The sequence below is a fragment of the Gossypium raimondii genome, chromosome 11 (genome assembly GCF_025698545.1).
Source record: "Gossypium raimondii isolate GPD5lz chromosome 11, ASM2569854v1, whole genome shotgun sequence".
Lineage (NCBI taxonomy): Eukaryota > Viridiplantae > Streptophyta > Magnoliopsida > Malvales > Malvaceae > Gossypium > Gossypium raimondii.
In genome coordinates this window covers 49,758,227-49,775,668 of record NC_068575.1, presented here as the reverse complement: position 1 = coordinate 49,775,668, position 17,442 = coordinate 49,758,227, and the positions used below count along the sequence as shown (strand labels likewise).

The window sequence follows — 17,442 nt, the reverse complement described above, 5'->3', positions numbered from 1 at the left end:
GTGAAAAGGCGCATGTCCATTATCTTTATTTCAATGCAAACAATGTATTTTTATGTCCCATTTGGAAAATATTCTACTTTTTTTTCTCTTTTTTTCTTCTACTCATACCACACATTTAATCATTCTTAAATTCATATATTCCTTGGGTCTCCTTTTATTCATATAATAGGTCTCCAAATATCAATGATATGAGCGACGTTTCTTTTAACTCAGAGTCTTCTTTCAAGCAAGATATGTGTCTAGAGAAACCTCAGGACTTTGAAGATAATCGAGATTGTAACTTGTCTCTTAATTTGTTACGGATGATAGAGCAAGATGAGAAACAAATCCTACCTCATAAAGAGTCAGTAGAAGTTGTGAGCTTAGGGGATGAACAAGAAAAGAAAAAAGTGAAAATCAAAACTTGCATCACCGTAGAGACAAGGCAGGACCTCGCTGAGTTACCCCAAGAATTCAAAGATGTCTTCGTATGGTCGTATCAAGACATGCCTGATCTAAATACTGATATTATGGTCACCGGCTTCCTATAAAAGAAGAATGCAAGCCGGTTCAATAGAAACTTCGAAGGATGAGGCCCGACGTAAAAGAGGAGGTCAATAAATAATTTGATGTTAATTTTGTACAAGTGGTCAAATATTCGGAGTGGGTAGCCAATGCAGTCCTCACCCCTAAGAAAGATGGGAAAGTGTGAATGTGTGTAGAGTACAGGGATTTAAACAAGGCTAGCCCGAAGGGCAATTTTCTGTTGCCCCACATCAATACTTTAATGGACAACACGGCAGGTCATTCATTGTTTTCCTTCATGGATGGTTTTTCTGGATACAACCAGATAAAGATGCATCCTGAAGATATGGAGAAGACTACATTCATAACAATCTAGGGAACATTTTGTTATAAAGTGATGTCATTCGGACTAAAAATATAGGAGCAACATATCAAAGAGCCATGGTAACTTTGTTTCATTATATAATGCACAAAGAAATTGAGGTTTATGTCGATGATATGATTGTAAAATCCCTAACAAAGAAAGAGCATGTGAAAGTCTTGAGAAAACTATTTTTGAGGTTGAGAAAGTTCCAGTTGAAGCTGAACCTAACAAAATGCACTTTCGTGGCCACATCGGGCAAATTGTTGGGATTTGTAGTCAGTAAGAAAAGAATTAAGATTGACCCAGATAAAGTCAAGGCCGTATAAAAGTTACCACCGCCAAGTATTCAAAAGGAAGTTTGGGGTCTCTTAGGGAGATTAAATCACATTTCCCGATTCATTTCATAACTAACCAAGAAATGTGACCCCATACTCCGTCTCCTTAAGAAACATAATCTAGGTGTATGGGATGAAGGATGCCAGAACACCTTCGACAAGGTCAAACATTACTTGTCCAATGCCCAGTGCTTATGCCACCTATCCCAGATAAACTACTGATAATGTACTTGGCAATATTTGGAAATTCTATGAGATGCGTACTTGGCTAACATGATGAGTCAGTGAGGAAAGAAATAGCAATATAGTACCTCAGAAGGAAGTCCACCGAATATGAGACAAGATATTCGCCAATCGAGAAGCTGTGTTGCACCTTGGTCTGGACCACCCGGAGGCTAAGACAATATATGTTGTACGACTTGGCTCTTTTCAAAAATGGATCCTTTAAAGTTCATGATGGAGTCGACTGTATTGAATTGAAGAATGGCTCGATTGAAGATTACGTTCTTTGAATTCGACATAATTTATGTAAACCAGAAGGCAATAAATAGAAGTGCAATAGTGAATTTTCTGGCTAGTAGAGCTCTAAAGGATTACGAGCCTTTAAATTTCAATTTCCCAAATAAAGATTTAATGTATGTTGCGACCACTGAAGAAAGTGCTTCAAAAGAACATATCTAGAAATTGAATTTTGATGGGGCCTCAAACGCCATGGATAACAGAATTGGGGCAGTCCTAGGGGTGTGCAAAATTCGGGTAAAACTGAAAAATTTTGGTTAACCGACTGAATTCGATTAATCAGTAAGTTAACCAAATTTTTTCGGTTTGGGGTCGGTTAGTTATTTTTGATTTTTTAGTTAACAATCAATTCGGTTCGAAACCGGTTGGTTAACTAATTTTTTTCAGTTTAATCAAAAAAAATTAATAAATAAAATTATAATATATAAATAGGCCCACTATTCACCTAATCCCAATCCAAACCCAAGTATCCAACCCAACCCAACCCAATTACCCAACCCCACCCAACCCAATCATAAAAATTTCAAATAATTTAATAAATAAAAATAAAATTCTAAAACTAAAACTAAAGTCTAAAAGTCTAAACTCAACAATGAATAGACAATAGAAAGAAAAATTGAACCTTCAACTTCAAGTCCCTAATTGAAAACTCCCAAAATCTCTGCCAGACCAGCCACCTTCCGTCCAGCACTCCGACGTCTACGAGATCACCATCCATCACCGGCGAGTTGAGGTAGGCTTTTACTAGCTCAAGAGTACTTTCACCAACTAAAACCTCAATTTCTGCAAATTCTGTTTTGAGAATGAAATTAGCTCGATCTTCATAATCCTAATAGATATCAGCTAGTATTTGTATTTACGAATTGTTTCATTTTCATCTCCGCACCCGAACCCGAACCTGTTTCATCTTCATGTAATAACCCTTTGATTGCTTCATGTAATAGCAGTGTTCTTTTCTTGCATGGTTGAGATTTGCAAACTGTCCAAAAAACATAATTAATAAACCAAAAAAATAAAAATAAATGATTTTTATTGAATATTTTGATTAAAAAAATAAATGATTGTCATAGTTATGACTGGGAGCCGTTGTCCAACTATTGAAAATTCAACATATAAATTCCTTGATTTAAAAGCCATAAACTGCTCTTTTAAATGAAGGGAAGTTTGGTTGACATTTTTTTTTACAATTTGGCTACTACTTATAAAGTTTATATGTTGACCAAATGCTGGAAAATTAGCATACATACTCCCTTGTTTAAAAAGCCTTGAGTTGCTGTTTATTGATTTTAATGCTATGTATGTTACTGTTTGCATGCTGTTATAAATTGAATTTAAGTTGTTGTTTGAGTGTTTCAAATTGAGCATTTTCATACTGTCTTAAATTGAATCAAGCTACTGTTTTAGTGTTTCAAATTGAGCATTTTCATGCTGTCATAAATTGAATTAAAGTTGGTGTTTTAGTGTATCAAATTGAGCATTTTCATGTTGTCTTAAATTAAATTAAGCTGTTGTTTAATGTTTCAAATTGAGTATTATTATGCTGCCCTAAATTAAATTACAGTGTTGCTTTAGTGTCTCAAAGTAAGCATTATTATGCTATTGAAAAATTGTTAATGATGCTACTTGAAAAGGATATTTCATTTCATTCCAAAATTTAAGTATATTTTTAACACAATCCAACTCAACTATGTTTTTTCTAAAACTCAACATCAAAATATGTTTAATATTATAAATTTATTTTAATTTATTATATACTTTTTTTCTTGCAGAATCTCAACCGAACCAACATCTATTGAGGGTAGTGTTACACCTCCTACTTCGATAGATTCTGAAAATTCGAGAGTTAGAGCTTCAAGCCAAACAAAGGGGACTACCGGGAAAAGAAAAGTCGCTCCTTAAAGGTCAAAAGTTTGGTCTCACTTCACTAAGATTATTAATAGTGAGGGTGCAAGTAAGGCTAAATGTAATTATTGTCAAAAGGAATTTTGTTGTGATATGAAAAAAATGGGACAGGGTCATTGAAATATCATATTGGTTCATGTAAGAAAAATCCTAGTAATGTTGTTGACACTAGTCAAGGATAACTAGTTTTACCTAGAAAGGGAGTTGAAGGGGGGGAAGGGAATCTTTCAACTTGGAGATTTGATCAAGAAGCATGTAGGAAAGGATTAGCACAAATGATTGTGATTGATGAATTACCTTTCAAGTTTGTTGAAAGTAAAGGTTTTAAGAAATTTATGTTTGTGGCATGTCCTAGTTTTCATATTCCTTCACAAACTGCTATGACTAGGGATGTTTATCAATTGTATTCAGATAAAAGGGTCAAGATAAAGCAACTTTTGAGAAGTTCTTGTTCTAGAGTTTGCTTAACTACTGACACATGGACTTCTTTGCAAAGAGTTAATTATTTGTGTATCACTGCTTACTTTATTGATAACGATTGGAAATTGAATAAAAATATTTTAAACTTTTTTCCAATTTCTAGTCATAAGGGTGAGTCCATTGGGATGGTGATTGAGAAATGCTTGTTAAATTGGGGGATTGATAAGTTGTTTACTGTTACTGTTGATAATGCAAGTTCAAGTGATGTTGCTATTGGTTATTTGAGAAAGAAATTTAACTCTCGAGGGGGTTTAGCTCAAAATGGTAAATATCTTCATATGAGATACATGGTACACATTGTGAATTTAATTGTTGTTGAAGGCTTAAAGGAAATGAATAAATTTGTTGAATGTGTTAGGGGGCTGTTAGATATGTGAGACAATCTCCAGCTAGATTACAAAAGTTTAAGGAGTGTGTTGTGGTGGAAAAGATAGAGTGCAAGAAGATGTTGTGTCTTGATGTTTGTACTAGGTGGAACTTGACCTACTTAATGTTAGACACTGCTCAGAACTTTGAGAGAGCTTTTGAGAGATTTGAGGAGCAAGATACAAACTTTAGGGCTGAACTTGAAAGGGGAGAGGGTTGGCCTAGTGTGGATGATTGGGATAACGTTAGAAACTTGAGGGATTTCTTGCAACACTTTTATGAAGTCACTTTACGTATATCTGGCACTTCATATGTCACGTCCAATAGTTTTTTTGATGAGCTTTCTGAAATTGATATTCTTTGACGAAATACTCAGTTAAATAGTAATTTTGATTTCAATGTTATGGCCATCAAGATGAAAGAGAAGTATGATAAGTATTGAGGTGATATGGATAAGATGAATTTGCTTATGTTTGTTGTTTGTGTTTTAGATCCTAGACAAAAACTAAAGTATCTTGAATTTGCACTTAGTGAAATGTCTAGTTCTGAAAAAGCTTGTGAAATGATGAAAAAATTGAAGGAATCTTTGTATGAATTTTTTGATGAGTATAAGCCTCCACTTCAGAGTACTTGTAGCCAATCGAGTGTGCCAACACATGTTTCTCTCGATGAATCACAACAAAAAATGAAAAGGCAAATGCAAGCTTTGTATAAAAAGCGTGAGTTGGAAATTTATGGTGAGGATAAAACATCTGAGTTGCATAAATATCTAGCTGAGGCTAATGAGGAATTTGTTGAAGATTTTGATATTTTATTGTGGTGGAAAGTGAATAGCCCTAGATTTCCCACTCTTTCAAAAATGGCCAGAGATGTGTTAGTTATACCAGTTTCTATGGTTGTTTCAGAGTCTGCATTTAGCATCGGGGGACATGTGTTTGATCAATATAGGATTTCTTTAACTCCTAAAATTGTACAAGCTCTTGTGTGTACTCAAGATTGGATTTGAAAATTATCATCACAAGAAGACATCAAAAAGATTGAAGAACAAATCCAAGAGCTTGACAAGATTGAAAATGATATCTTTATTGTTTTATCTTAATAGTTTCAATTTTTTTACCATATCACTCCTACTTATTTAATTGATTCAATGTTTAGACTTTTCTTGGAATGCATCAGAGCCTACCCTAAATTCATGAGCTTTCATGAGTTGAAGGGTATGCTTACTATCTTATTCTTGTTAACTTATAATCTATTCATTTGTTTATATTATATGATTTTTTAAATGCGTATATTTCTATTATATGTTAAATTTTTGCACATGTTTTTTTTGAAGGTTTAATGCAAATAGAGATCTTTTGGAGAGAAGAAATGGATACAAATGGATAATATTAAAGACTTCCATTTCAATTATGTGTTAATTTCAAGACTTATGTAATGTTAGTGATTCAAAGACTTATGTAATGTTTCTAATTATGTAGTGATTCAATTCGGTTAATTCGATTAATTAGGGTAATTTGGGTAATTCAGTTAATTCGAGTAATTCGGTTAATTTTTAACCAAAAATAAAAAAACATATAATTTTCGATTAATTCGGTTAACCGACCAAATTAATCGAAAAAATTTTGGGTTCGGTTAATTTTTTTGAAAAAATTTTGGTTCGGTTAACGGTTAAAAATTTTGAAAGGTCAGTTAATTCGATTAATGTTATTTCGGGTCGATTAACCAATCAGTTAACCGACTGAACACCCCTAGGCAGTCTTGGTATCCCCAAATGGAGATCGTTGTCCTTTCACCAGTAAACTTGATTTAGATTGCACAAATAATATGTCAGAATATGAAGCGTGTACCATGGGTATCCGTGCAGCTATAAAACACAAGATCAAAATGTTAGAGGTATATGGGGATTTTGCACTAGTAATTCATCAACTCATAGGTGAGTCGGAGCTGAGAGATCCTAATTTGATTGATTGTCGAAAGCTACTTCTCGAGTTAATTAAGGAGTTTGATGACATTACATTTTGCTACCTCCTGCGAGATGAAAATCAGATGGCTGATGCCTTGGCTACCTTAGCCTCAATGGTCAAAGTGAACAAACAAGAGAATGTAAAACCTATCTAAATGAGGTTTATGAGGCCTCGGCTTATTGTTACAATATTGAATAAGAATAAAGAGATGATTACCCTTGGTACTATGACATATTACGATATGTAAAAAACTGCAAATACCTTGAGCAGGCAATCGAGAATGATAAAAGGACACTAAGAAAGCTAGCCAATGAGTATGTCTTAGATGGGGAGATCCTATACAAAAGAAGAAAGGATCAGGTGCTACTGAGATGTGTGAATGTTATTGAAGCCAATAAAATCCTGGAAGTAGTCTATGAAGGCTTTGCGGAACACATGCCAATGGTTTTACAATGGCCAGACAAATCATGAGATTCAGATATTATTTGTCCACCATGGAAGGGGATTGTATTAATTATGCCAATAGATGTTATAAATGTCAAATTTATGGAGACAAAATTCATGTGCCTCATTCACCTCTTCATGTTATGACTTCTCCATGGCCTTTCTCTATGTGGGGCATGGATTTCATTGGGCTGATCTTGCCAAAAGCTTCTAGTGGGCATCAATTCATCTTTGTGGTCATCGATTACTTCACCAAATGGGTAGAAGCCGCTTTTTATGCCAATAATACAAAGTTGGCAGTTAGCAAATTCTTAAAGAAATAGATCATATGTCGATATGGAATGTCAAAAAGGATCATATCTGACAATGCATTAAATTTGAACAACAGCACGATAGCGAAGGTTTGTAGTCAATTCAAGATCAAACATCATAACTCGTCACCATATCGCCCAAAATTGGATAGTGCAATGCAGGCAGCCAATAAGAACATTACGAAGACCGTGGGGAAAATGACATAGACTTATAAAAATTGGCGTGAAAAGTTACCATTTGCCTTCTATACTTATCGAATGTTTATCAGAACCTCCATCGAGGCAATACCATTCTCATTGATTTATGAAATGGAGGCGGTTTTGCCCATTGAAGTCGATATTCCTTCTCTCCAAGTTTTATCAAAGTTGAAGTTATATGAAGTAGAATGAATCCAATCTCGATATGATCAACTGTACTTGATCGAAGAGAAGAGGTTAAAAGCTATCCGTCATGGTCAGATGTACCAAAAACGAATGATGCAAGCTTATGACAAAAAGGTTCGCCTAGAGAATTCTATAAGAGGGACCTAGTGTTGCAAAAGATCATTCCCATACAAAAAGACTTTAGAGGAAAATGGATGCCGAATATGGAATGACCTTTTGTGGTGAAGAAAGCTTTTTCTAGAGGAGCATTGATTTTGACCGAGATGGATGGCAGAGATTCGCCCTACCCTATGAATTCACATTCAACCAATAGGTATTTCACCTAAAAAGAAAGAAAAAAAGGAGAGGACAAGGCGAAAACCCGCAAATGTTGTCTTAAGACCAAAGGAGTTTTGAGTTGAAAACCTGAAAAGGGCAGCTCAAATTTTGAACAAAGAATGGGCATGTAATAGTTGTTTCCCCGCAAAGGTAACAAGGAGGAGAAAATTTACATCTTGGGGCATCGACAGAGTACTCTAGATCCCTCAAACACATATCCAACTTGGGATAAGCCTCAGCAAGTTTGCTCGGAGAAGCTCATACTGCGATATCTGGGGAACTTAGTTTCATTTTTACCCACTTTGTGTTTTTGCAATGGTTGCCACTTTGATTAATCTTTTCATTAATGACTTTGCTCTCGATAAATTTCAGTCTTATCCATTTTTTACGACCTTGTTCAAGCATTTTGCATTGAAATAACGGTTAGTGGTTGCTTTGAAATATTTCTAAATAGTAAAGGGACATGAAACAGGACCACTATTTAGAACTAACCAAATTTGAAAGTTGGAAAGATCTTGAACGAATAGTTCAGATTGTGATTACCTCTTTGGGTTTCTTGTCAAAGATACCAGACCTGAACAAGAAGGTATGGTAACACATCAGTGATAGAACCTTAACGAACAATGATCAATGTCAAACTAAGCACTAAAATGAAATAGATTCCACAACAATCTTAATCGCTTGGCATAAAATATAGGCCAATGAAATAGATTCCACAGGTCATGTTTCTCAAAGAACGATGTAACAGACTAATGAAACCTTAAATCTTATCTTCCTGAAGTTGCAGTGGAGTAGATGAAGCTACAAATCTTATACCCCTGAAGTTGCAAAGGGTCAGATTGAATTTACCATAGAAAGTCTTATCTCCTTAAAGTAGCAGTGGAGCAAGATGAAGCTACAAATCCTATATCCCTGAAGTTGCAGTGGGTCGGATTGAAGTTACCATAGCGAGCCTTATCTTCCTGAAGTTACAGTGGAGCAAGATAAAGTTACAAATCCTATACCCCTAAAGTTGCAGTGGGTCGGATTGAAGTTAGGCATAATTTCAAAAAAAGCCCTCAACCTTTAAGCGCTTTTGGATATATGCCCTTAACCTTTTTATTTGAAATCGGCCCTTCACGTAACGGATTTTTCAGACATCAACCCAGTTGAAACGATAACCGTCAGCTGACTGTTAGTTAACAGCCGGTCAAAAAAATTGGTCTACGTGGCATTCCAGTTGACTGATGACGTGGCTGACATTAAAATAAATAAGCTGATGTGGGAAAAAAATTAAACAAATTTAATAATCATAAAACAAAAAAACCTTAAATCCCTAACCTCCAAAATCTTTATTGAATCCCTAAAATCTTCAAATCCTTAAATTTTAAAATCCCTAAATCATTAGCATTCTGAAATATTCTTAAAATCCCTAAAAATTTTACAAATCAAATCGTTGAATCCCTAAAACTATTAAAAATGAAATCGTGAAATCCCTAACAATTTTACGAATCAAATCATTGAATCCCTAAAACTATTAAGAATAAAATCGTGAAATCCCTTAAAACCAAATCGTGAAATCCTTAATCTTGCCAGAAATTTTTATTTTTCTTCCTTTTCGTCTGAAATTATGGATTCACATAGTTCAAATAGTCAGTCTAGAGGTTGGGTAACGCATAGTTTGAATGGTTCGAAGAAAAAATCGTAAAATGTCATCGCGGAAGGAGTACGCCTACGATGGACCAACAGTAAAATGTCACTGCAATAAGTTAGCTCCAAGAGACACTTCATGTAACACCCCTTACCCGAGACCGTTTCCGGAGTCGAGCACGAGGCATTACTTAGCTTATCTTACCAATTCGGAGCATAAAAACTAGGTTTGAAAATTTATTTTCACTATTTACAGCAAAGCTGTCCAATTGCGCAGCGGTCACTAAATTAATTATAACTTGAGGTACGGAACTCAAAATTTAACTCCGTAAATTTTCCTTGAAACTAGACTCATATATCTTCCTACCATAAAATTTTTAGAATTTTTGGTTCAGCAAATTAGTACAGTTTATTAGTTAAAGTCTCCCCTGTTTCACCATTCGACTATTCTGCCCTCTTGTTACTAAAAATAACTTTTCTCATTATAGGATTTTCATATGCTATTCCCACTTGTTCCTACAGAAAATAGACTCATTAAGGAATCTAAGCATGTAAATTTAAACTCATAACCATTTTTGTACAATTTGTAATTATTTTCTAAACTCAGAACAGGGGACTCCAAAAACAGTTCTGACCCTATCTTACTAAAATTCACATATCTTAAAATATAAATTTCCTTTTGCTACCCTGTTATTTTTCCATGAAAATAGACTCAACAAGCTTTAATTTCATATATCATTCATCCTCTAATTCATTTTATACCATCCTAGGTGATTTTTCAAATTCACGTCACTGTGCTGCCTGAATTCTGTTTCTTTGCCAAATTTTATCCTTTCATGATTTCCATGCATAATTTATCACCTAATCTTTCATAACAACAAACACCTTCATCCTTAACCATTTTAATGACCATACATCATCAAATACTTACACATCACTCATTAGCAAGATCATAAATACAAACATTTAGAATAACTAAATCCCTATACATGCCATACTCAACATGGTTCAACATAAAAATACCGAGCAGTTGTAGTTGATAGTGTGGACGATCTCCGACTTCTTTAGGATCCTTGAAGTAGCTTTGCAATACTATAAGAGAAAGAGAAATAAAAGAAGTAAGCATAAAGCTTAGTAAGTTTACTAGCAAATAAATAACAATATTTAACTTAAATAATTAAACTCAATGTCTATATCTCTAGTTTACTCTTTAGTTAATCTCATGCTAGTTCTCTTACTTGTTTACTTAGAATACTTGTGTGCATAACTTACTCAACTCTTGCTGCATCGTTGAACATCAATTGATAGTATAAGAAGTTCTTAAGTCTTACAACTTACCTGAGCTTGCCATTTATGCTTTAAACTGAACTTTCATGAACATGATTCGTTTACAAGCCCGTTGAGCTACATTGGAATAATAAGGATACTCGGGTCTCTTCTGATAATAACATGCCAAAGCCATGTCCCAGACATGGTCTTACATGGGATGTTCTCATGTTAGTGCCCATGCCATGTCCTGCACATGGTCTTATAGGGACCTCTCATCTTATGCCAACGCCATGTCCCGCACATGGTCTTACATGGGACCTCTCGTCTAAGTGCCCATGCCATGTCCCGCATATGGTCTTCTGAGGACCTCTTATGATCTTAAGGATGCCAATGCCATGTCCCGGACATGGTCTTACATGGGATCTCTTTACCCAAATGTCATGACATTCGTATCCATACCATCCTTATGTATCAATGGGACTTTTAAATTTTAATTCTCTATCATTTCATGCTTGGATCATCATCAAATAAATTCATAAAATAAATTCATAATTGCTGTAAATTAACAGCATTAATAATAAATATTGAAATATTGCATTTATTTACAGTAAACTTACCTCGGTATCAAATATAGTCCAATTCAACAACTTAGTCTTCAACTTTCTTCTTCCCTTTGTCTAACCTCGAGTTTCGTTCTTCTTGATCTAAAATAGCAAATTTAACTTATTTAATACTCACATTCATCAAAACAGCCCTCGACTCTAACTTTTTCAAAATTACGATTTTGCCCCTAAACTTTTACATAATTACATTTTTGCCCCAAGGCTCGGAAATTAAACTTCATCTCTTATTCTTTTTTTTATAACATGCTGAACATTTTTCCCTTCTATGGCAACATCAAATTCCCACTCTAACATGTACTTATGAACATTAGGTATTTTTACCGATTATGTCGTTTTACTCGTTTTCACTTAAAATCGCTTAGCAAAAGTTGTTTAACATAATTTCTAGCTTCATATTCTATCATAAAACATCAAAATAAACACTTTTCACCTATGGGTATTTTTCCAAATATAAACCCTAGGTTAAATTATTGCTAGAATAAGCTAAATTAAGCTACCGGATCTCAAAACGTAAAGAACATTAAAAGCGGGCTTGGGATCACTTACTATGGAGCTTGGAAGCTTGAAAACCCTAACTATGGCTTCCCCTTGCTGATTTCGTTCATATGAAGAAGATGAGCATAATTTGTCATCTTTTTCCTTTTAATTCATTTTAATTACTAGATTACCAAATTGCCCCTAACTTAAAAATTTTCTATTTCACTTATCTCATGTCCATTTTGTCTACCAAGTTACCAATGGTATAGTTACCATATAAGGACCTCTAATTTAAAGTTTCATAACAATTGGACACCTCTAACATGTAGAACTCAACTTTTGCACTTTTTACAATTTAGTCCTTTTGGCTAAATTGAGTGCCCAAAGGTCGAAATTTTCGAACGAAATTTTCACGAAATCATTTTGTGAAATTGTAGACCATAAAAATATAATAAAAATAAAATTTTTCTCATCGGATTTGTGGTCCCGAAACCACTGTTCCGATAACCTCAAATTTGGGCCATTACACTTCATAGAGCGATTTAAATCCGGGGAGGGTATTTTATGGTTGTTCAGATTTTTGGGTAAGTGAAGAATTTTTATTTGCAAATTGAGCTTGAGATCTATTTTGATGATGTCATAAATCTCAGTATTTGTTTTGTTTCCATTTTGGATTATTCCAATTTGGTTGAATTGAGATTTGTTTGTAGGACGGTGGTTGTGATTTCTTCAAGTAGTATGACGGGAAAATGTGTGACTGTGTGACTGAGTTATTGCGTCAATTGTGTGATAGTGAACGAAATCTTTTGAAGGATAATTTAGTACTTAGAAATAATACTATAGATTTGGTTGCATTTGATGGTAACCATAATGGTGGCAGTAGTGCGGTTGGCATTGAAGTTGAATGAGGTAGATCAATTTGTGGTGTTGAAGGAGAAGTAGCATTAAGGAAGAAAATGTTGACCATGAAGCAAAAAATTAAAGTTATCAAGAAAGAGAAGTCAATGTATAATATAGTATTTTCTTGCTCTATGTTATGTATTGTATGCATCACCATAGGTTTCTTTTTTGGCAGTAGTGGTAAGAGGCATATGCAGCTAGCAGTTGCAAATGTTGATTGACAAATATTGGTTGTTTTTTATATAATTTAACATTATGCTTGGAAGTAATGACCAATATTTGTTGTTTATGCCTAATTTAATTTAGCTTAATAAATAATGCAGTGACAATAAACATAAGACTAAAAGGACAAATTTGATCATTTAAACATATGATTTTCCCATTGTAATTTGGATAAATGTAATTTACAAAAGCATATGATTAGTCTATACACCATTCACCCTATAGACCACCAATGTTATACCAGCCAAAAACCAAAATGTGAGTAAGATATACATGAACAAAAAAAAAACCAACATATTGGTTTTCAATACAACAAAATAACATTCAACAATGGTGTATTCCAAAACCAGAATGTTGTAGGCTCAAAATGTGACTACCATCTTCTGTTTAAAAACCAGAATATTGTAGGCAAAATACCTTACACCGTACTTTTAGGATCACGAGCTATCGCGAGATGGTCCTGTGAAATAGAAAATAGATGCAAATAGATAAATGAATTATGGCACAAGTTCAAAAGCAAGTTATCATAGTGAATCACAAGACAAACAGCAGAAGTCATTCAAAAAAATAACAATAATTTACTCATGTTTCCTGCAACTGATTCTTGTGTTCTAAGATGGCCGAGAGGAGCCTTTCGCTTGTTATTTCGAGACTTGGTGTTGAAGAAGTTTGTCCACTACCATCTTGGCATGAAACTATCGTCATGATCCTTATGGTTCTACCAGACTACAAGAGTATTTTATATTAATATTAATAACATATAAAATAACTCATATCAATAGTAAACGGAAGAAACTTACACAAAATGTTTGCTTTCCCTTAGATTTATCTAAGGTAGTTGACCTTTTAATGGAAGATTTCCCATTTTGTTTAAGTGGTTGTGCATCTTGCTACAAAAAATGGATCATAATCATTGGTTAGATAAAATAAAATAAAAAATTTACTCAATATATTTAACTGAAGAACAACACTGTACTTGTTTCAAATTTGTGCAAGACCGCTTGTTATGACCATGTTGGCCACATTGAGTACATGTCATAAGTAGACCTTTCCTACTCAAGTGACCAAGCTTCAATTTTTTTGGTTCGTCTTTGGCCATCCTCCTATTCTTTTTGGGCCTCCCAGGCATCTTCCTTTCAATAGGAGGTAGCACTGGCTGAATACCAGTTTTTTCCCAATTATGTAGCCCATTTATGGGCTTCATTGGAAAAGAGTAAGCTTTCTTGTAGGTATCAATGTGATGATATTCATACGGGTATTCATTTGGTTGAAGCCCTAACTGATACATGGCAGCACCTGCATGAGAACCTGGAATCCCACTAATTTGCCAACTTCTACAACTATATATCCTTTGACTTAGGTCTATTGTATACTGATAACTTCCTTTCCTCAACTCACATCCATTTTTACCATTCCATATCAGTTGCCACTCTACACAGTCCTTTTTTGTTGGCATCAAACTTAGCTTTCACCAATGGACCATAATTTTGCATTCATCCATTACATAACTTCCTTTTTTGTACTATCCTAGTCATCATCTTGGTCTTAATATCCTCAGGTATTCTGATAATGCTTTGAATCTAGCTTCAACAATGCTTGAATTGAATGCTTCACACAAATTGTTGTCAACTATATCTGATTTACAAGTAGTCCCTAAAAATGCTTTAGTCCACATCTTTGGAGACTTTTTCATCAAATTATCGTAAGCATCCTTATCTTTCTTGTCCAGTGCTGAACATAGATCCTCTCACTCTCTCTCAGTCGTGTACTTCACAATTTTTCAAAAATCACACTCATAAGATTTCTCTAACTTCCTCCTTGACCAATTTGCAAACACGTGCCTCAGACAATTCCTATGCTCCACCCTTGGTAGTATGTCAGAAATTGCAATCTGAATACCCTAATTCAAAATAATGAACGAGATAGATTGTTATAAAATTTTAGTTAAATACAAATAAAAGATTAAAAAAAACAATATCAAGCTTAAAATTGCATATTTACTAACCTTTTGTTGGTCACTGATAATTGTGTACCTATACCCGTCTTCCAAGCCCAAATCAGTTGATAAGAGACTGAGAAACTAGGCCCATGAATCAGTGCACTCCATTTCAACCACAGCCCATGCAATATAGAGCATTTGGTTATTTGTGTCTCTTTCAACAGCTGTGAGAAATTCACTCTTAAATGGGCATTTTAGGAAGCAACCATCTAGCCCAATGAGTGGCCTACACCTTGCTTTCCAGCCTCTCTTTAGTGCATCAAAGCACATATAATACCTCTTAAAATGAGGAAGGGAGTTTGCTATCACCCTTTAAAAGGTCATTTTTGTAATGCCCCCTACCCGTATTCGTCGCTGGAATAGGGTACGAGGCATTACCAGATTTTACCGAATTAATTTTTCGTTATTACGAGTTAAATACTATTCATTTATTGAAACATGTCATGACGTCCCTTGGATGGGCCTCCGAAGCCCAAAACATACATCGGGACTAAACCAAGATTAAATCGAAACCATAAGATTTTTTTTCTTTTTATGAACTCAATATAACCCCTTTATAAATATCTAACCTTCCCTGCAATTTTAAACCAAGACTAATCTAAACCAACCAATCCATTTCAACATATTTTCAAGATAGATTTAACATATTCATAAGATAACCTCATCACATACCAAAACCAAAATTTGTTAGCCATACCAATGGCTAACCATACATTCATTCCACTTTAACATTTACTTTACTAGCTTATACATGCCATTGATTTCCAAAATAAAGTTTCTTTATATACCGAGATCTTGAGGTTGATAGTGTGATGCGTCTCCGACCAAATCCAACCTTCGAGCTCTAACACTACAACACAGGGGAAAAGGAAATAGGGTAAGCACTTTGTGCTTAGTAAGCTCATGTAATAAGAATTATACTTACCTAATATTTTCAATACAATGCAATAAACATTCATACATCCATTCAATGCATTATTCCCTTAACATGCACAAACTCAACATTCCAGTTAGTTCAATAATTTCCATGTATCAATAATATATATACCATGATTGATGAGCTCATCAATTCCATGATTTCCATCCCCTTGTTATTTTTTCATATTTATCCCGTTGAACTACTTGGAATTTCGATGGATTTTCAGGGGTACACCTAAGTGTACAAATCCGGGTCCGTCAATTCATATTCATGTGCGCACATTTCCATTTCAGAGAGCACATTCCCGTGAACCTCATCATTACAATGGATTACCACCAAAGCTAAATCCTCGTAATATAAACTCATAGAGTATTGTCGGGATTACCAGTCTAGGTTAAATCCCTTGCAATGACAATTACTATAATGAGCTTGGATCTGAATTACCAGTCCAAGCTAAATTAAGACCCTAATTTGGATTACCCATCTAGGCTAAATCTATTTTCCACATATTCTTCGGGAAGGCTATATCAGGATAGGATCACCCGTTCGGGCTAGATCCTTTTTACCATCAATTCCTTTTTAGAGATCCATTGAATTTTCCTTCCATTCAATCGGGATTTCTTCCCCTTTTTATCAAATATATCAATGTTTCATCAATTTTCATACAATGAACATTCAAATCATATTCACATCAATAACAAACATTTCAAGCATTTTAGAATATAATTCAAGTTACACGAACTTACCTCGACACTTGTTCATATGCAAAAAAATCTACTAATCCTAAACTTTTTCTTTCCCTCGATCTAGCTTCATATTTGAATTTTTTGGATTTAAATAAATAAATTTAATCATTAATTTAATACATTTCATGTTCATATGTAACATTCTCTATAATCCCACTATTATTTATAGTTCATTCAGAGCTGTCTTCTTGAGTAATAGTCACTAAATTATTTATATCTTGAGCTACGGAACTCCAAATTAAGATCCGCTAATTTTTCCTGAAACTAGACTCACATGTATTCTTACCATGAAATTTTAAGAATATTTGGTTTAGCCAATAAGTACAGTTTAGTCTTTAAAGTCATCCCTATTTTGCTGTCTGACAGTTTTGACCATTCTTCACTAAAACTTAATTATCTCCTCGTACAAGATTTGGATCATGTTCTTGTTTGTTTCTTTTGAAAATAGACCCATTAAGGATTTTAAAATTATAAATTTAAGCCTCTAATTATTTGTATCCAATTTTTTATGATTTTCCAAAGTCAGAATAGGGGAACCCAAAATCTATTATATCTCATGATTTACTATTCCATTGCCTACACCGTTTCTTCTATAAGAAACTAGACTCAATAAGCTTTAATTTCATATTATACTCATCCTCTAATTCAATCTCTATAATTTTTGGTGATTTTTCGAATTTAGACTACTGCTACTGTACAAAACTGTTTTAGTGCCAAGTGTTATTTCCATTTTACCCCAAATTTCACAGTTCATACAATTCAGTCCT

At 34.2% G+C, this 17,442-nt stretch overlaps 1 long non-coding RNA gene across 1 annotated transcript; it reads right to left on the bottom strand.

Moving 5' to 3' along the window:
• Positions 1-10,533: 10,533 nt before the first annotated feature.
• Positions 10,534-12,000, bottom strand: LOC128034587 (uncharacterized). Its single transcript, XR_008190660.1, has 3 exons — positions 11,959-12,000; positions 11,407-11,493; positions 10,534-10,612 (listed from the first exon to the last, which is right to left on the bottom strand). It is a non-coding gene; the product is annotated as an uncharacterized LOC128034587 (long non-coding RNA).
• Between the last annotated feature and the right edge of the window lie 5,442 nt (positions 12,001-17,442).